Here is a 21623-nt window from a genome sequence, read left to right as displayed (position 1 = left end):
AGGTCTTTGTACTTTTTCTTCAAGGAAACATGTAAGCACAAGTGCTCCTATTCCTCAGTGAAGCATTCTCAGAGTATGTCCACACTGCCTAACGCCGATAAACAACGACACTACCTCTACCCGAGGCAGGTCCAAGGCAGCCTGAATGCTTCCCAGGCCAGCACCCCAGATGCTAAGGAGCAGATTAAGTCAGGCAGCATGCTGTTCCCAGGCTGCTCCCAACAACCAGAAAAACTCGTTCAAACTTCTCCCACATGGCAATGTTCAGTACAGACCTACGCACAGGTCTGGGAAGGACTGAGTTACAGTGGAATAAGGAAGAGGGTATCCATACACAGCTGTAAAGTTTCTGATTTGTCTTAACAGCTTTAGCTAACTTACCTTGATTTCCTACACAAGCAAGCAAAGAAATCAGTAAGAGTTGGTCTGTAGCCTCACTACACCTTTTCAAGCACCATACAACTTATCTTAGTGGCAGCGATGCCCCAAACCCAACCAAAGTATCGACATACCTAAAACATGTTTACAAATTAAGCACCAATGTAGTCAAAATGCTCAAACACCACACACGACATCCACGGTTGCAAAGGGCAAGTCCAAGAGACTGGCCCAATGTAGCCTCATCAGCCATGTGAGCCGGCATCCATCTGCTTCCTCAGCTCATGGCCTCGCTGCTGCTGCTGCCAGTCCTTAAGGATGGACCCACCATGCATAGCAGCAGGGGAGACGTGTCTCTGAGGAGGAGGAAGGTGGCAGCAAACCAGACAGCTGCCCCTTCGACTTGCCAGACAACCCCTGACCAGACATCATCCCTCCAGCCCTACATTTTAATATCATCATTTTAAGCATATGGGCCACACCTCTCCCCTGGCTGCCTCCAGCCTTTGCCCCCCTCCCCACGCCCCGAGAAAGAAGCCTCCATTTCTTGACACCTGGGACCACTCTTCTCTCTAAGGGGAAACGGCATTTTTCAGGAATAAACAAGTAAATAAATAAATCAGGCATTCCCGATGCAGCCTCCTGCACAAGGTGGAGGCCATCCCCATGCCCCATCCTCGGTGCGACTTGTTCTTCAAGGCATGAAGACAAGCTCAGCCCACAGCCAGAGGGTTTGGGGGAAGAGGCTCCGCGGGGTGCGGGGCAACAGCCAGAGGGTTTGGGGGAAGAGGCACCGCGGGGCACAGCCTGAGGGCCTGGGGGTAAGGCACAGCGGGGTGCAGGTGGGGACAGGGACCCGGGACGCGGCTGCAGCCAGAGGACGGCGGTGGGGAGGGAAGAGGCACAGCGGGGCACAGCCGGGGGTTTGCGGGAGAGGCACAGGGGGATGCGGGCGCAAGCAGGGAGTTCGGGGGGCAGGCGAGCAGGAAGCACCCATCCCCACAGGGGGCCCACCCCCATCCCGCCCAGCCCTGCGCGCCCAAGCGCGGGAGAGACCCCGCGGAAGGACGCCGGCGGGTCCCCTTCCCAACACCAGCCCGCGGCGGCGGGCGGCAGGCAGGGACGGAGGGAGGGAGGACGGACGGAGGAAGGGAGGAACGCGTCGGGCCGCCGGTGCCTCCCCCGCCCCGCGCTCCCGAGTCTCCCGCTCCCGCCGCCGCGGCCCCACCTGTCCCCGCAGCCGCCGGGCAGCAACTGCACGCCGGGACGACGCGGCCGGCGGGAGGGAGGGAGGGAGGGCGAGCGGGCGGGCGGGGCCGCGGCCCGTCCCGGGCCCCGCCCCCGGCCCCGCCCGCCCTCACGGCAGGGCCGGGCGGCCGGTGGGTCGCCGGCCCCGGCGCTGCCTCCCCCGCCCCCTCCCCAGAGGCGGAGCGGGGGGTCCGGAGCCCTTTTGACATCGCTGCCCGGGGGCGGGCGAGCGGCCCGGCCCGGGCGGGAGGAGGCCGGGCCCGGCGGGGTGCCGGGGCTCGGGGTAGGGGAAAGCCATGGGGGTCCGCGCCTGCTGCGGCGTGCGGGGGTTTCTGCAGACGCCCCGAGGTCTCCGTCGCGCTAGCGCTTTCTGCCGGCGCCGGGAAGCGCGAATTGCGGGGCGGCTTCTGGGCGCGGCGCCGGGGCCGGCGGCAGCCCAGAGTCACTCGGGGCAACGCTAGGACGGCGCAATAAGTCCTCGTTTTAAAAAGCGGGGCGCAACGGGTCGGCTTTAGCTCAGTGCTTTAGGGCGGGCACGCTCTCACCCCCGAAAGACTGCCGCGCTCCTCTCTTAGACGCTCTCCAGGGTGAAGGCGGCGAGCCCCAGTGGCTCCCACCTGGAGAAGTATGGGGCGCACAGAAAGGTGGCGGGGAATCGCTAGCGTGTAAGTAGGTGCTTCCTTTCAGTTTGTCGCTTTAGCGCACAGAAGGCTAGAAATGGCAGCTTTTTGGAGCACGGAGATGATAGCTTGAGTCGGAAGAAGAGGCAAAAACAAGGAGCAGGGGTAGGAAGGCAAATTGAAGAAAAGAGGCAAACTCCTTTTTATGATGTACGGAAAAGCACAGGGTGAAGGGACTGCGAGCTGATGCTGTGAAATGAATACCCAGTCAATGTGTAGGTGCAGAGGGGGCCTCTGAGTTGGAGTACAGCAAGAAGCTCAAACCAGAAGTTCGAGACTGCAAGAGGCAGAACCGGCATAGAAAGCTTGTTACGAGGGTGGAAATGAGAGGCTGAGAAACAGGTGGTGGGATGGGAATGGAGAAACGTAACTTGTCACAGAGATCCTGTAGAAAGTCCCCATCGCCGAGCTATTGATTAGGCTGGAGATGAGGAGGAGGACCTTGACCTTCTGGATTTGCTTCATGCTCCTATTGGAATTTTTAGGATTATGACAGGTGAGGAAATCCTGGGGCTTTTGAAAAGACATCTTAATAAGATCACTGGGTTTGGCCAAAAGGGATATGTAGAAATATGATAATCCATTGAGCAATACTGTATGTCTCACCTAGGAGGGGAAAATCACTAAACAAAATTAAAACACCCCATTCCCCCACCCCCTTTATATTCAGGAGTTGGAACCTTTTCTTTGATTTCTTGGTTAAAAACATTTTTTCTAAGACATTAGCCAAGAAAAACTACAAACAGACCTTAGGAAACATCACATCCCTGCTCAGACAGAGCCCTTGGGAGCCTTAAGACTAATAAGTCTTGACTTGTCCAGAGGGATGCAGCTCTGTGGCTCAGCAAGCAACTAATAGCCCTCGTGTGTTGTAATATCTATTTTGCCATGCCTGATAGGGCTGCCTTGGCTGAGCCAAAATGGGACACTGGGGTGCATAATAATAAAAAGTAAGTAGGTCAGCTGTAGACTTCAAAATGCAAGGCTGTTGTCATTAATGGAAAAAAATAACAACAATTACCAGATGCAAGCTAGCAGCTCTAACACATTTGATGCCAACTCTCTTAGCAACAACAGCCCTTCTCTCTTTGGAGCCCCATAAAGAGAGTAAGTGGCCTCGCCTTCCATGCACTTCAGGAGCAAAGGTAATTTGAATCATCAAAGCAAGTCTGTGAGGGTTGGGAAAGGACAGAAATAATGGTTGACCTGCTCATGGCAGGTAAATGATTAACATGCAGCAGGGGAAAGGCAGCCTGAAGGAGATAGCTGTGCCCTGCACACACAAAGCAGAGACACACAGGAAGTTGGAGGCATTTAAACTGTAAAAGAGGGAGCTAGCAGCAGCTAGGTTTTCTCAGTGCTTAGCCCGTGAAAGCTGCACATGAGATTTACTGTAAATTTAAGTAATCTTTTAAGTTCCCTGCGTTCACCATCAAAGAACAGGGCAAGAGGGAAATGAATGTAGACACTGGAGACAGCTCTCCAGATTTTACAAGGCACTGAAGACTTAACTCCTGGTTTACGCTGCATGAAGAACTGTGCTTGCCATGAATACTTCTAACCAATGCTTTTCCTTGTTTTGTTGCCTTACCAGAATACAGATAGCTCAGATGCTGCTCTTCCACTGACTAAAGGATGTTTAGACTGTCATTATGTTGATGAGATTGTGTTTTAAGAGTCTTTTAGAGACGAGTACTCTCTAGGACTGTATTTGAGGGCTGATCAGCCTCAAATCAGCAGGAGAATCGCAGGAGCCACTTCCTAGTGCACCAACAGTGTTGGGAGCTTTTGCTGTAATAGTAAGGGCTGTAACCAAGCAAGGTAGTCATCCAAAGAACACCAACAGATATCTGCATACCAATCTTGAAGAGATGCAAACATAACCCAAATCTTGTTTGCAAGCTTTGGTTTCCTGGAGAACATCTGGTTTGCCTGTGCACCTGCACTGGTGTTCTGAGTCACAACTGCCAAACCTGTCCCAGGCAGACTCTGTTGCAAGTGGCCTGCATCCCACAGCTGTAGCAGCACAGCATGTTGCTGTGTTAGGCAGCTGGACTGGAGACAAAAGGGCCCTCTGTGGCCCTTCTCATTTTCCAGCTGGAGTTACTTTCAGACTTTGCTTACTGCTTACTGCAGAAAAAAATTGCTTTTTCTACCTAATCCTCTGAGCCAGAACAGTGTCCTTTGAGTAGCTGGGGCATTTCTGAACATTTCTCTGCCTATGTCTGTTCCGGAGAGCCATGCATGGGTCCTTGTGTAATGCTGGCAGTGACCTTCCAGAAGCAGTTTCCAAATGGCAGAGAAATTCCTCCTCAGACATGTATCACCAATTTTGCTGTGGCACAAGGTGAGAAGATGACACAGTCCTGCTCATCCATCTATGGATGAGCTGGGTTGTGCAAGGAGGTTTCTCCCTCTCTCTGTGGAAATACACTGCAGGTAACTGTACAGAAGTGAGTAGCTGTTACTGGTTTTGCATGGTTTCTTGACACCACAAACCCACCACAAGCTACTGCAGCATTGTCGAGTCAGCTCTGTTTCAACAGTTACACATTTACCTGCCACAAGTTGAGCTCCAGTTTTGCCATTTGAACTATAGTGAATTTGATAAATTCTTGCAAATGTGACAAAGCTATTCAGATAGGGAACTTTCCGTATAAACCCACCTATCTCAAGTAACAGTATTAAAATCATTAGGTCCTTACCATAAAAAATTGTTTTACTATTACACAGCTGAGACTGGTGATGCTAGGGAGGAGTGAAGGAAGGTGCTCCAAAAGTAGAAAAAAAAGCTATTGCAAAAGTAGAAGCAATAATTGTAAGTGTATGAAAAATGTCTTTCAAGGGTGTGTTTAACAGAGGTAGTGTCATGGTGTCATATATATATATATGACATACATATGTGATATATATACACTCTATTATATATGTGTATATATATTTATTATGTATTATATTTTATTATTTTATTATTATTATAGTACATACACATTATATAGACATACATAACATACTGTATATATAAATGTACTTATAATGCATACACACACACACACATTTTATAATACAGTTTATTACATACACACTGTGCTTCTCAAATGAAACCTGGTAGTGACACAACTCTTCAGAGTGTACTGCTTAAATGCAGGCTGCAACTCAATCTATACCAGGAAGGAGAAGTAAATCACCTGCAAAAAGTACATTGCAGTCAGGCAAAGAAGCCTTACTGAACATAAGGAGAAAACCAAAGCCAACATACTTGGCCAGCCTATTCCCAAAATCCATAACCTTGCATCACCAGATTTTTTATTTTAATCTGTCCCATCTCTGAAAACAATATGTGAAAAAAAGAGCCAACCTCACTAACACTGTGAATATAATCTCCAGTTGAAAAATATATAAATGTGAAGATTTAAATACTTGTTGTGCAGTGTGGATAACCAGTGAATGAACACTCAAAGCACGTTCTATGATACTGCAGACAGTGGCTGTTCTGGAGCCCACGACATCTTACAGCTTTTCACAGCTGAGAACTTTAATTTAGATGGTATCTACCAACTGCTCTGTTGTACAAAATTTATCACTAAATCATTCATAAGTCAAATTTTACCTGTATATGTTATTGACAGTGATGGGAGCAAATGTTTTCTGTAGGAGCTCACACAGACGAAGCTAAAGAAAGCAGTAATCTTCTCAGGATGCTGGAGGGTTGTGTGGTCCATTTCTTGTGCCTGGGCCACAACATTATGCCATAATCACACATGAGCTGGGTGCATAAACATGTCTGGAAAAATAAGTTCCCTTTAGAGAGCAGTGCTCCACGACTGCAAAAGCATTCTAACATGTATCATGAAAAACACCCCAACCAAACAAAATCAACAAAGAAGTGAATGCTAACTCTGCAGAATACCTGCACTGTGCTTGATCGGCTTTAGCTGGCCAAATTGGCAGGTGCAGGAACGTCATCGTGAAATACACCAGAAGGATGTAGAGCTCTGGGAAGATCAATAACAATAAGCTGTTAGTACAAACTACACCGCCTCTAAATCAGAGTAATCAGTGAGGATTATTATCTGATCTAAAGTTTGTTTTGTGCTGTTAGAAGCAAGTGAGTTAATTAGGCAAGCTGAAGATAAACCAGTATAGCCTAGGGAAACTCTTCGGTGCTAGTGAAGAATTAGCTGTACATGTCACCACAGCATGCCATGTCCTGCGCAACATCTGCAAGGATAAGAGCAAGATCTTTCTCAGGTGTGAGCTAGAATAGCTGCTGATGGCATTTTGTCTGAACACAAAAGGGACAGCTGCTTTATCCAGGCAGCATGTGATGACACGGAGATGTGCAAACAGCTGTATCTCTCACATAATTTCCTATTCCCTCACTAGTGAAAAGACCATGCTCTGGGAGTTCATGGGCTGCTGTGTTCCTGGAACAGAAGGGACAGGGATGCCTGTCAAAGAGTGTTCTCTTTGCTATGTTCAGTGTCCATGCAAGAGCTCCAACTAATTTTGCCAGTTTCCAGACATTTTTACTGTGAGAATGCATTGAAAAGGTGGTACACCTGTGTTAAGGAGTGAGAACAGACCCTCAGTCCAGAGCCCTTCAGTTGTTTCATTTGTTTCATACTCAGACAGCCAAGGCTCAGGCAACTATCACAGTGAGAAATGGAGATATACAAAACTTTTGAGGAAGCCATTGAAAACCCACCTCCCTCTCTTCAGAAACCAACCATCTATTTTTTTCTCCTGTTTCTTCTCATATTTCTCATGCCAATGTCCACAAGAATTCCCGTGAATGCTACTAAATTGCAGAGCCTTGCTAACAGCAAAGCAGCTTCTCTTTCCTTTCTCTGTCGATCTCTGAGATGTGAACAAAAACAAAGGACCAGAAAAGGGAGCTTTACCATTAATTACAATAAATCCACAGTCCATTCTGCCTTGACAGATATGCCAGTACTCATAGGATGCAAAACTACAATAAAACTGTACCAAGAAATTACTTTCCAAAATTGATTTTTGGTCACACTACACGTACTTAACAATGCATTGTGGAAACCTAAGTCTTTCGTGGATTTTTTCTTTTCCTTTTTTTTTTTTTAATTTTTATAAAACTTTCTGAAGATGGGATTGGGAAGAAGAGCAGGAAAACAAAAAGAAAGAAATAGATTAGCAAAAGGGAAAGAGGTATGCCACACCATTTCTGTGAATACTTTACAGCTTTCCCTGCTTGGGTTTCCCATCTGATTTCAGACAAATCAGGCTATCTTTGTCCCCGTTCTCCCCGTGACAGTAATGTCACCTGTGCTTGATACACAGGCCACAGATTAATAAGTTACTCTGAAACTGAAGATACCCACTCATGCTCAAGGAAATGTAAACCATGGAAAAACAGCCTTCGGCAGACATGCTTTTCAAAACACTCAGAAAAGGAGCTGTAGGCAAGATATGTTTCAAATGGGTTAAAATAAGTACTGCCACTTTCCTAATAAGGGCTCCAATAAATTCAGATGAAACCAACTGATTAAGTGTAAGAACTTGCTAATTTAGATTAATTTTTAGATAAGATGCTAAGAAGAATAGGCTGGGAATTTCAACAAATTTTGAATCTTGCGGCATGATGGAGGAGCCTTTGTAGTTCGTACTGTGTTGTCATAGCTAGGTTACACACAATAACAGGTTGGTTTTGAAACTGAGCCTCTTCACTGGCAATATAAGACCTGTGAGACAATGATTCCTGGAAAAGAAATCTCCTAAGCGAATTACTAATCAATCAAACAGAAATCTATATTACATTCAATAATGGTCTCTCATACCCACAGTACTACCACAGATCAAGTATTTTAAATTAGGCTTTTGAAATTAAGCAAAAAGAACAAATGACAAAACCTAGAAAACAAAACAAAAAAACCACTCAAATCAACAGCAAAAAGATTCTTCACTTTTTTTTTTCCCCGAAATATTTGCAAAAGCTAGTAATGACATCTTCCGTTATCATGCTTCTATATAGAGAAATGTGGACACCCAATGGCTTTCCTTTATGAAAGGATGTACTGTGCAGGTCTGCAGTTACATCCATAACCTATTAGAGTCACAAAAGCCCATCTCACTTGCAGCCTCACAGTGCATGTTCAGATGCTGCAGGTGTGCTGCAAAGTAGTGGTGGCAGTCACGAGGAAAACGCTGGAGAGTCACAGATCTGTTTTAATTGGAAGAGTGAGAAAGCACTGTCTGCCACTCTCAGTAGAAAGGCCATTTATGCTTCTCTTTGGAGTGAGGCAGACACTGATCAAAGCGGTTAAATCAAATAGCTGCATGGTAAGATTTTACAAGGACTAACCTGCAGCATCTTAAAGATATTTTTTCCTAGGACAGGTTACAATCTTCCAGTCCCTAGAAATAATGATCTGAAACTGTGCAAGAGAGATAGGAAATAAGGGAAATGTGTACAAACGCAACTTTCGGAGTAAGCTAGGAAACAATTTCTTACGGAGACACTATCCTTGCAGAAATCAGGCTTGGATTTCTGAAGAAGGAGGCTGTCAGCTTGATCTTTTTCCCCTATTATTTGGGGGAAACATTGTTTTTAAGGAAACAGCGTTCTACCACAGAATATATCCAGTTGTCTCAAGAGTTTCCTTCTAAAGAAAACCAAAACCATGAAGACCCTAAATGCTGGCTATATGCTGCACCCTGAAGAAGAAGAATGCTGAGAGAGTAAAGCAGCTGAACAAGCCTTAGTTTTCTGCTTATTGAGAGCTTTCCCTGCATGGTGGATCCCCATCTTAGTTATGTCAGTGAGAATTTGGAGCAAGTTCATTTGTTCAGACAATTTTCATAAACTCTGTAATAATTATCAGCAAAAATTTGCCAAGAGTTGGAGTTATTGTATATTTTGATCCAGAAGAATGGCTGAAAGTAATATTAAGTGATAAACCATCATCCTGCATAGGCATAAGAAAGAGCAGTAAGAGTTGAATGAATAACTAGTTCTGGTATTTCTTAATTTAAACACCTAACCCTGAAGCTGCAGCAAATCACAATTTCCCGGTAAGAAGTGCAGCAGTCGATGCACTGAGCCTCTCCGTTCAGCTATCTATCTGCCCAGTGCAAAAGCCTGGAAGAGCACAGCTCTGTTACACTAGGCTGGTCCTTTCAGTGCTCTGCCTGGAGCGGATGATGCAGATTGCAACTCAAAGTGTTGTTACACAAACAACTTTACCCTCAAACCCTTTCTTGATCAGTTCTGCCCATGGTCTTCCTCTTCCTCTCAGCCGACAAGTTCATGCCATGAAAGTAGGCATCAAGAATATACTCCGTTCTTGCATCTTCTCTCTTTGGTACCTTTTACTCTCTCTCCAACAGGTAGCAGAGAGCCCACAATCTTAAGGCTTAAGGTTTCAACAAAACAAAGTGAAAATAAAATCCCATGTGCAAATAGCTAAGCTGTGCTCAACAGTTCGCATTCACTTACTTGAGTCTATCCCTAGCCCTCTGCAAACAAAAAATTCTGATCCTTTCTACATGCTCCTGACCAGCTAGCACAGACATGCATACACATCACTATCTTTTCCTCCATGATGAAGGCAGCAGTGTTAGAATATAAAAGAAACTTTTATTCAAAGCATTACTTGTTGTATCCCTCTTTTCTTTAACCTTTACAATCAAGTCTTGGCATTTTCACAGGAAGTACCGGAGCCAGCACCATGCACCAGCAAGACAACACATGCCTTCCCATTGTGATTAATGTTCTCGTTTTAAAGGACACACACTTACATTACTATCACAACAGTTCACATAAACATACCTGAACTCCTTTTATTCTTTCTAGCTCAAGTGTCTGTAGTAGCACAACCACAGGAACAGCAAACTCAGAGCAAGTAACTAAAGCTTCCTTGAGGGCTGAGTAAACACTCTTCAAACTGCTGAGCCTGACAAAGCTGAGCTGTACTTAATTGGCACCACGGCAGGAGTGAGGGAGGGAGGAGAGAAGCTGACCCCATGAGGTTATTGAACAGTTGCTTGGGCTGTTATTGGGCTAGGCATTGCCTCCTTTTGGGGGATTTTACTGGCCTGGCTTTATTAGTGTGTCATGGAAAAACCCCTGCGCACCCCTTTGCAGGCCAACACAGATGCATTTTCATTGCCAAACTTCCCTTGATCTTCCAGGCAGCCATGAGAGTGTCTTTTGGGTAGACACTACTAACAAGCAGCACTACTGCTGATACAGATATGATGTGCTTACAGTGATGTGCTGAACAGTCTGATTTTTTTATGAAGTGCTTGAAATTCCTTTAGTACTACTCACCATAAATGTCACTTGCAACAGTTCAGAACAATGAGTTTTTGCAGATAAAAATGCCTTCTTTACATTTTTAAAGGAGGGCAGCAGAGCTATCAGCGAGTCTCAAGGCAAGGCTTAAAGATATGAATAGTAATGTGACTGGAAAAACACATTCTGTCTTGGAGAATCTGCCATGAAACCTGAAATGTTCTGTGAAGGAGTCTAAGGCCAGTATGGAAGGAAGGTGGGGAAAAACCCACCAAACAAAACTAGTGAAACTTTTAGTCTGAACTCAGTGAACCAAATGGTTTCTTGCAAAAAAGATCACTGTCACTATCTTCCTATTCTAGCTGAGAAATTAGACTTGCCAGTGAGAGACTTTAAATGCAACAGGGTATGTTGTTGCTACAGGGTATATCCGGAGCCTGTAGTCCCACTGAGGACACTCTCCCAGGCAGACTCCTGTCATCTTCAACAACTGCATCTGGGAACATATTAGGCAACTGCATGAAACAGCATTATGTCTTAACAGCACGCTTCGTAGTAGGTGCTGTCATTCTTTCACTCCTCCTATTTCTTTATGGTTGGGGCTGAGAATTTAAATAGGTCAAGAGTAAAAGGTGGAAGTGGGAATGTGGCTTCCTATCAGATGGCAGAGCATTATTTGAATCTTAGGTGGGAGCTGAGAAAAAATCCTTTTAAGTGTACTTGTTTTCCTATCTCCACCCATTTTGACATGCCTTTACACTTACTCTAGAGTAGCCACAGGCAAAGTAATGAGTTATAAGAACAGCTCAAACAGAGACTGGCTGAGATTAATGCAACTCTTTACAGTGTGTTGAATCTTATTTAAAAATCCCAGTGTTTCAAAAAAAAGCTTACACTTCCTTGGTTGTTACTCTTCCATGAATTGTTACTTCTGCATTAGTTTACAGCATGTTACAATGGAATAATACATAGTCTGATGTTCTTCAGCTGAAGAAATTCTTGGGCCTAAATCTTCAGCGAAGTTTGCAAGACCTACATTCATAGACCAGGTTTGCACCTGAGGTACTGTTTTCTCTGTGCCTGTGACACCCACAAACACATAAAATGATGATTTTTAGACAGAGCATAGGAAGAATTCTGTATTCTTAGAAGCCAATAGTTTCTCTTCAAAGCTTAACCACTGAATAGTAGAAAACTATTAACTGAGCCTGCCGGTCTTTTATTCTGATTCTAACATGGCTTCTCAAGTATTTCTAAAGAATACTCTGAAACTTTCTCCCCAGTCTTTTTCCTTCCTGACAACTACTGTCTTCTCCAGAGACTTACTGTGGTTGAGGTAAACCGCTATTATATTTATTGTGCTCGCCTTTTCTACTGAGAGATGCAGTAAGAGGACAGAATGGAAATTTAAACTTATGTCAAGGTTTTCAGAGACATTTCAGGCTCTTGTCTTCCAGGCTGCTCTTGGCTTGATCTTGGTCTTTATTGTTGTCCTGGTTTCAGCTGGGATAGAGTTAACTGTCTTCCTAGTAGCTGGTACAGTGCTATGTTTTGAGTTCAGTATGTGAAGAATGTTGATAACACTGATGTTTTCAGTTGTTGCTCAGTAGTGTTTAGACTAATGTCAAGGATTTTTCAGCTTCTCATGCCCAGCCAGTGAGAAAGCTGGAGGGGCACAAGAAGTTGGCACAGGACACAGCCAGGGCACCTGACCCAAAGTGGCCAACGGTGTATTCCATACCATGTGACGTCCCATCCAGTTTAGGAACGGGGAAGTGGGGGGGGGGCAGGGATTCACCGCTCGGGGACTGGCTGGGTGTCGGTCGGCGGGTGGTGAGCAATTGCACTGCGCATCATTTGTACATTCCAATCCTTTCATTATTGCTGTTGTCATTTTATTAGTGTTATCATTATCATTATTAGTTTCTTCTTTTCTGTTCTATTAAACCGTTCTTATCTCAACCCACGGGTTTTGCTTCTTTTCCCGATTTTCTCCCCCATCCCACTGAGTGGGGGGGAGTGAGTGAGCGGCTGCGTGGTGTTTAGTTGCTGGCTGGGGTTAAACCACGACAATTGTTTATAATGAGTTCTACATACATAAAAAATCTCAAAGGCTACACAAGCTCATACATATGAATGCAGCTGCAATCTCTCTCAGCAGATATAATGTCATTGTGACACAAAGAAAGGACTGAATTACTTACTATGGCTTACTATTCTCTCTTACCATTTTTAAAGCATCTTGTCTCTTCGTCATATATTGAAGATGAGGAAAAAGAAGTTACGTCCAAGCATCTTTGTTTCTTCTGGTGGCAGTATTTTCATATACGAAGCCATATAGGAATTAGTGCTCTTTATCAGGACATGCCCCCTAATCTTTCTGGTCTACAATTCTGCAAATTGCAGAGGATACTGAAGTAAATCATCCTACATACTACCAGTTAATGTAATAATAACAACAACAAAAACCCAATAAAAAATAAATAATTGAGAAAAGCCAACATCATTCCCTTTCTCCCACTCTCTTTTTGGTTGACTGTTGCATTAGTTCTTGTCCTAGGATGTTCAGTCTTTGATTCTGCTAGAGGATCTAGATGCTTCCAAATCACAAATGAATTTATAATAAAACTAATTACTTTTATTTTTAAGGTAGAAATTGAAAAGCCATTTGAAATTTCACTGAAATTCCTAAAACAAAACAAATTTCAAAGTCTAGTCTGCCTTACAGTCTTTCTTTAAAAAGAGTTTAGCTAATTCAGTCTAAATGGTGAAATGGCTTCTACCATGATTTTATGGCGAGGTAGAAACAAATATTCCAATATCACTAAAAAGGGACTATGCAAAATGCTGTGTAGGAAATATCTCACTGACAACTGGAAACTGCTTTTGATCACCTTGTTTAAAGGGAAGATCCAAACATCGGTTAATCTTGTAGGGAAATCCGAGTGAAGTTGTTGAGTTTTGAGCATTTAGACCATGTTTGGCCCCCAAATTCAACATGAGTGTACATACCTTTTGGAAAACTCCTACCAGTGCCATAGCAGTGAGTTTTCTTATCTGAAGCATGTTGTGTGCTCTGAAACAGTAAATTCAGAGCTTTGCTTTTCCAGCTGCACATGCACATCATCCTCTCTAAACATCCTTTTTTTGTTTGATGTCCCCCACCTGGGCCTGATTTGCTGCATTCACCCTTCTTCCTCTGTGCATAGGCATGTGCACAGCCCTCCTCGCTCCAACTCTGAAAGTGCCCAAGCCACTCTCAAAATCAAAATCTCCCCCAAATTGTGCCACTGAAAGACAGGTTCTTACACTTGCTTGCTCTCAGTTAGAGGCGTTTGTGGCCCCCCACCCAGGCATACGATATTAACCTGCATTTGTGTATTTTCCACATAGGATCTGAGCTTGTCTTCCTATCAACCTGTTAACCGTGAACAAGCTGTTGAAGCATTACCAATAGCTGAGTTTCAGAATGCGGCGAGCTGGAGTCAAGTGTCAGGGAAATGTATGCTTTTCCACAGATGCTTTAATGGTTAATCTTTAACAGTTAAAAGGCTTTTAGATTAGAGTTCCTAAGAAAACACCCTGTTTTTCCAAACAGGCTACAAAGAAAGGTGGGGAGGATGAGAATGGTCTAAGTAATATAAAAGGGAGATGGATGAGACAGAAAAACAGGAGAGAAATAACCTGAGTAGACAAAGAAGGGGAGTTTCCCTACAAACTCCTTCCATTATGCTGGATTTGTTGTTAAGATTTTGCCAAAACATAGCAGGATTTTCATGCATGGAAAGTAAAGAAGCAATCCAATTCTGTGGCAAGGCTTTCCTTCTTGCCACCTGAGGAGAGGTGAGGCAAAGTTAATTTTAACCATTTTGAACTCTCTCACCCAATTGCCAAGGACATCCCTGTGCCAGTTTGGCTTGTCTTTAACTGAATAGCCCTGAGGGGCTCAAACGCTGCGGACGGTGGCGGCTGCTGCAGTGTAGACCAGGCAGGCAGAGGTGGTGGAGACACAAACAGGCCACTTTCTGCTGACTGTCCCTGACTTTGTCATCTCTGGTAACGCCTTTGTCTTCTTGAATAGGTGATAGCTCTGAGCGGGATAACATTGGGTGGATTTGGAATAATGCAGCATATCTACTTACTTGCAGATTTCTGCAGAGTCCAGTCAAGCAAATCTCTGTTTTGTGCAGCATGAGCTCAGATTTTATAAGATTTGGGAGAACTGTTATTTTCCTCAAAGCAGTTTTGAGAACAGCTTTTAACAAAGTTAAGCATCTCTGTCAAGGCACTGTAATGCAATGTACCTTAGATATCCCCTATATTTCTTAGTTAATTACCCTGTAATAATTTAGAATACACCCACAGATGTAATAAACACTGTTTTGTTTTTCTGCTAATGTTAGATGAAGGTTTACCTCCTATGTTAAATCATTCATATGTTTAATATACCTGTGTTATAGTATCGAGTGATGTGAGTACTGACACAAAGAAGGGGTTAAAGCTTTAGGACATGAGAAAGGAAGAGGAGTGGATGATGTGATCCTGCAAAAGAAGCAAGGTCTAATGTTTGTCAGCTATGGCAGTTGTCCATTGTCTGGGTTAATGATGGCCTGGACACCGATGACAATGGGACAGCACGGGATGCAGCTGAAAGCACAATGCAGAAACATCTCATGAATATTTAAGAGGTAACCATAAATAAATATCTGACTCATTTTCTAAACTTGAAATCTGCTAAGAGTGAAAAGTTACAACCTGGGTAGACCAGCTTGGGGTAAGGTAGTAAAAAGGGTGGATATAGTTGCTGGAAGAGTAAATGAACGAAGCTTATGGAGACAGGCTAGGTAAGAATTATGAAATTTAATCAAGAGAAAGAAAAGTGATTTATTGAAGAGAAAGAAAAGTGAAAAGAGCTGTGTGTGGGCGTGGCTGTGTGCAGCAGAGGAAGGAGAAGCAAATTAACAGCAATGATTATGAACAGCCTGCTGGGGAGAGAGGAGGCAGGAGTTGGGAACCATGAAAGATACATATTTAATTGACCCTAGGTAAAGCAATGAAGATGGAGGGAAGACGGAGCAGTGTGAAAACCACTGCTTTCATGGCTCCCACGCACTGGCCCATGAGGAGCAGGACCTTGAGCTCAGGGTTTGGGAGATCAAGGCGCCACAGAATTGAGCACTGGCTTTGGCGATGCACCACTGCAGCATAGAGGATTGTCAAACATGCACACCCTGTGCGTCTTGTGGCACAAGTAGGGCTCTACCTTTCCTTCTACAAACTTGAACGGCTCCTTTGTTTCCTTTCTCTATGTGCGGGGTTTGGTTGGTGTAGAGTTAATTTCCTTCGTAGTAGCTAGTATGGGGCTATGTTTTGGATTTGTGCTGGAGACGGTGTTGATAACTCAGGGATGTTTTAGTTACTGCTGAGCAGTGCTTATCCAGAGTCAAGGCCTTTTCTGCTTCTCACACCACCCCACCAGCGAGGAGGCGGGGGGGGCACAAGAGGTTGGGAGGGGACACAGCCAGGACGGCTGAACTGACCACAGGGATATTCCAGACTGTATGACGTCATGCTCAGCAATAACACTGGGGGAAGGTTGGTGGGGCGGCTGCTGCTCAGGGACTGGCTGGGCATCAGTCAGTTGGTGGTGAGCAATTGTTTTCATTTGTATCACTTGTCTTTCTTGGATTTTAGTTCTCTTTGTTATTTTCCTTTTCATTACATTTATTATTATAATTATTATAATAATATTTTATTTCAATTATTAAACTGTCCTTATCTCAATCCACGAGTTTTCCCATTTCTACTCTTCCAATTCTCATCTCCCTATCCTGCTGAGGCAGGGAGAGTAAGCAAGCAGCTGTGTGGTACTTAGTTGCCAGCTGGGGTTAAACTACAACACTCTATCTTCATTTTTCTTGTGCCTGTCAAGCTTGATGCTTGAGCAGCCTTGTGAAGTCCTGGACCACTTTCCACCCTTTGACTTGCATCACTTTTCATCGAGCTGGCAGGGAAAAATCTTTGCTGGCACAGTTTTCAAAGCCACTGGAATATATAATAAGCCTTCCTCCTGATATAAGATGTACCAGTGAGACCTTACACATGTTTAGGGCACACAGAGCAAGCCTCCTGAAGCACCGAAACCTATAATCCCACACAGGGGAATTCTGCTAAGCAGCCATATGATTCTTATACCCCAGAGTTCTGCATGTCTCACAGGTATCTACATTTAATAAAGTAGCCCATCACTGAGTGTTATGTAAATTACTTTGATATACTTAATTAGTCAACCTAAACTTTAATAGTTATCCATAGTGGCAGAACAGGATGAAGCAGCTGTTTCAAACATTCATTTAGGCCCTCAGGTATATTAGCTGTCTGCAAAACGATTAAATGTTCTGGAAACTTTCTTTATAAACAATGATGAATAGCATTCACATGGCAAAGTTCTATGCAACTCTAGAGATGTATTTTTTTTTCCTTGGGAAACGATTTATGCACTACCCTGAGAATGTGCAATACACTCCAAGTAAGTGCCAAATGTCACCATTTCCCACAGAAGATGTGTAGAAGAAATGCTCAGTATAAGGCTCCTGTTGCACTAGTGGCAGTGCAAAATGACAGAATAGCATCAGATACTTAAGATACTTAGCTTCAACTCACATTGGCCTCACAAGATACGATTCAGGTACAAAAATATATTCTCTGGGCCATATACTCCATGTGGAAGAACTAGTGATGGGCAAAAGAGCTTCATTCAAATCTACTATTTTACAAAGTACCCAAACGTTTTTTTCATGTTTGCTAGCATGAGAATCATAATCAGCTGATTTCCTGAGGTGTTACAGAACAGTGTAGGAGGTGATAGCAACAGTAATTAACTGTTGAGCAACAGGAGACACTCCCTACTCACTACCACAACACATGAGAACTTGATATTCTTACCATACACCTACTATTTGGTATATCTTCTATCACAGCAAATATGAGCTCCCCAAAATGCTGCATTCATTGTGCCTTGTTGACACAGCATATATACAGAAATTAGGAAAGAAGCATATTAACACAGTAACAAAGTAGTCCAGCCATGACGGTATTAAGCTCTACATAGGCGAATTGATGCATTATCCCAGCAAAGTACATTAGCCTGTGGTGGAGTTGCTCACATAAGCTACGGTTAACATCTCTGTATTACATTGCTGCCTGCAGAACAGACGTACCCCTAAGTTAGAGGAAAAGATTATCTTTTTTTCTCTTTCTTTTTCCTAGGCTACCCCCCTTTCTAAAATGGTGCTGACAGATTAAAGATCCACCATACAGACCAAGATATACTTGTGTGGATGAAAGTAAAACATTGCACGCAAGCATTAATAGCTACAGTTCCTTCAGAGGCCATCCTGAACTACCAACAGAGAGGATCAAGAATGAACTTTAAATTTTAAATGGAACTGGCTGGCTACCAAATATAAGTTTATTCTTGCCAATGATCTCCAGCAACAGCATAATACATTTCTTCATTTATTATGAATACGTTTTTTGAACTAACTTTTCTAAAACTATGATACCAAATTTTCTTAGAATGTTTTAATAATTCTGTTGGAGGCTAAGACCTGTAAGTAATATAACGCAAGTATCCTGTTAAATAAATGCTTTGCAGTCAACAGAAAAGGAAAATGCCCAGTATCTTTCAAATGTGGCTGCTGAGAAGAGCAAAAAAAAATGTTTTAATAACCCCCCCTTTCTCTGCCCCCCACATTAATCTATTTTGTATTAAACAAAGGCATATTATTTTTGTTGCTGAATAAATTAGCCCATTCTTGCTTAAACATGTTACTCTAGATTACAAACATATGGCTGTAAAAGTAATTGGTTGGACTGATTTAAACTGCTGATTTTAATCTCCAATTTGGCATGAGGAAATTTCCTATAAAACCTGTTTAGGATTGCAGATGCATCTCTGTCCCATAGCTGCAAGAAAAGGGTACATTGGTAATCTTCCAAGTGTAGAGACCTCAGTGACTGAAAGTCACTAAGTTAAGCTAAAATGCTTACCTAAAAATATCCTGGTTTCTTCCTACCTTAATTTGAAAGCAAATGGTGATAAAATGAAAATTAAGACAAAGCTGTATGCCTATGCAATTAAAAAGTTCTTTCATATGTAAATAGAAAACTGCCTTAATAGTCCCAAATATTTTTTTTCCAGTCTCTTGGGCTTGGTGGAATTTGGCAGGATTGGGAGTGGTTAAGGGTTGCCAGCATGGAGAATGACATTGGTTAGCTGTCATCTGGGCAGAATGTGTGGGCTGGTGGATATGGCTGACTACACAGCACACAGATATGATTAGAAGGGTGAAGTTGTGTGGAATAGTTATGCACCTGCCTGAATTCCTGGCCACTCAGTCATCCCATTATATCCTCCATTCCCACTGTTTTTATAAAATAGACTAAAAGAAAACAAAAACAAGGGGAGGATGGAAGAAGGCATGCCCATTTCATAACTCAGCTTTAACCACACCAAAGCTGGTGTGATTTGATATGGTTTACATACTTTCGTTTAGTTGGGTATCATAAGCATTAACTGCTGTCCACTAAAACCAACATACTGCCTTCAAGAACATCTCTGAGGTGTCAAAACCTCAGCACGGATCTTGGTGACTAAGCACATGGCCAATACTCAAGCTCTCTTTCTTTATGGACTACTTTAACCATGTTAGTTCGTATGTTTTACGTGCCAAAAATACATGTCTGGACAGTTCCCGTGGTTTAACTGATATGCCCATAACTGGACTATGTATTGCAAACTTTACTTGTACTAAGCTAACAGTAGGCTTACCCATTCGTTGTGGCAGATCCTAGGCCAATGTGCACTGAAGAGCTTACTATTCTCAACTGTATGCATTAGACTTTCACCTGCATTAAAAAATGAGGTAGGAAGAAAACCAAGATCCAATGGTGCCAAAGCAGTAGTATTTAAAATATATTTATATCTTGTGTGCATATATATATGTGTGTGTATACATATATATCTCTGTATCTCCACTCAAGGTAGGATAAGGGCTGTAACACAAGGGTAAACATAAGGGAAAAAAAAAATAACAGTCAATTCTATTGATGTCAAATCTAAGAGGTTTACAGCTTTACAATGAGAGGGGTCTTAAATTCTGGGCCCTAAGCTGACTGAGCATATGAAGAACCCATTCTTGATGAAAAAAAAAAAAACAAACCAAACCAGATGTCTTGCACAGTGAGAAGCCTGGCCTGACTACAAATTCACACAATGCAAAAAAAAAAAAAAAAAAGCGGCAAACAAATCCCTACATTTTCAGTCTTGTCAGCCTGCATGTAAAAGTATGTATATTGGGGACACAGAAAAGGGCAAAGGGAGTTAACCACATGGTGTTAACTTGTTCTTCCCAATACTTGGGAATTAACCATATTTAAATTCTCATGTGCTAATGCTTTCTTTTAGGTCTGTGTACAGGAAGGAAAAAAGAACCAGGTTTTTGCTTGGATGTCTCAATACCAGATTCTTTCTGAGCATCATAACCTATACATAAATAATCAGAGTCCTATCCTACTGTCTCTACAGAACTCAACTTTCACTCAAGTTGAAGGAGGCTTGTCTTAGGCGCTCTGGATTTCTTCATCTAGGCTGGTTCAGACTGACTCCCACCTCCATTGTTTCCTTAGGCTAGAAGGGAAAGGAAATTCTTTGATCTCTTGCAAGAACAAATAAATTATTTTCCCTCTTTTGGTACCTGCTGTATCAAGCTCAAATAAAAATCTCTGCCTTGGCAGGCAAAGCAAGTCTTCTAAGCAACAGTCAATACCCAGAATGGCCTGAAAAGATGAAAGCACTTCTCTACATATTCTGATGCAGAGTATGACTACTAAATGCCAGTACCACTACTGTGATAAGGGTGCAGTCCATTCCAGTTAAAGCTCTCTTAAAAACAGTAAGAAAGTTAAGAGTTTAAACAGGAACTTAGAATCCAGCTATCAGCTAGTTGCCTCTCAAGTGCATAACTTTATTTCAACATGAATACAGCACCCCTTTTGACACCTGATGGGATTTTCAAATGTGGTTTCTTCCTGACTGACATTAAGGATAGGAAGTGCAATTAAGTCTATACCACCCCACTTGCTGCATTTCTGGTTCTGAAAAAGCTCTGATACTATAAAAACACATAGTATAAGCACAGAAACAGAACAGGCATAAATGAAGGGGAAGACTCAGATTTAATTGTCACATTTAACTTACACACAAGCAAAAAATGCACAGTTGCAACTGACACTGTTGGCTTAGTACTTGGTTCTTTCCAGTGAAAAGTAATACAACATACCATCCTTTAAAATTTTTTGTTTTGAAGTTACCAACACTCTAATTAGTAATTAAGTACAGCCACCATAAGAATGCAGTAGAAATAAAATAATCTTTTTTTCTATAAAAAAATTAAATAATAAATTTACCACATCTACAGAAAACCATAAGTACTGAAGGAAATCATAACATATATGCCACTATTCAAAGTAGAATTTCCGCAGAAATTGGTGTTTGAGATACTGGCTAGTACCAAGAGGTTTCAAACCTCACAAACTAAACACCACCTAACAGCTACTGCCATTACATGGAAGGCTTGCAAGTGCCGGATTGTACAATGTCCTGGATTCTTGCCCAGATGAGACACAGATGTTTTTAATTTCCCCCACCAGAAATACCTGTCCTTCCAGCAGAGAACAACAGTCAAGAGGGATAATAATGATATCATCAACCAGAAGAGAATTTGGAAAAGATTCCTGTGTAGAAGATACTAGCTGTTAGTAGGAGCAATAAGCCCCCAAGGCAACTAATTTCTATTTTCAACTGTTTGGGACAGCTTCAGACACTCAGGTGTCTGGGTGGACAGATACTCGGGCAAATAATCCCCAGCCCACCTCTTCCTGAGCTGAATCCCACATTGTGTATTCACAGTGCAACTTAGCAAAACTGGTATCAAAAAGTTATCCAGCAACAGTATGAAAATAAGCCCCATAAAAGTATAGAGGAA

At 42.9% G+C, this 21623-nt stretch overlaps 1 protein-coding gene and 1 long non-coding RNA gene across 2 annotated transcripts in view; both read right to left on the bottom strand.

Annotated features, from left to right (window-relative positions):
• Positions 1 to 1673, bottom strand: part of ELOVL7 (ELOVL fatty acid elongase 7) — a 33736-nt gene extending 32063 nt beyond the window's left edge. Inside the window, exon 1 of the mRNA XM_052778729.1 lies at positions 1607 to 1673. The gene's annotated coding sequence lies outside the window, so the exon portion shown is untranslated. The remainder of the gene's footprint in view (positions 1 to 1606) is intronic.
• A 3574-nt stretch (positions 1674 to 5247) lies between these two features.
• On the bottom strand, positions 5248 to 16047 carry LOC128137522 (uncharacterized). Its single transcript, XR_008233717.1, has 2 exons — positions 12644 to 16047; positions 5248 to 12055 (listed from the first exon to the last, which is right to left on the bottom strand). It is a non-coding gene; the product is annotated as an uncharacterized LOC128137522 (long non-coding RNA).
• Between the last annotated feature and the right edge of the window lie 5576 nt (positions 16048 to 21623).

Source organism: Harpia harpyja, chromosome Z (genome assembly GCF_026419915.1).
Source record: "Harpia harpyja isolate bHarHar1 chromosome Z, bHarHar1 primary haplotype, whole genome shotgun sequence".
NCBI classification, from domain to species: Eukaryota; Metazoa; Chordata; class Aves; order Accipitriformes; family Accipitridae; genus Harpia; species Harpia harpyja.
The sequence above is the reverse complement of the archived record's forward strand: the minus strand, read 5'-3'. Positions and strand labels throughout refer to the sequence as shown.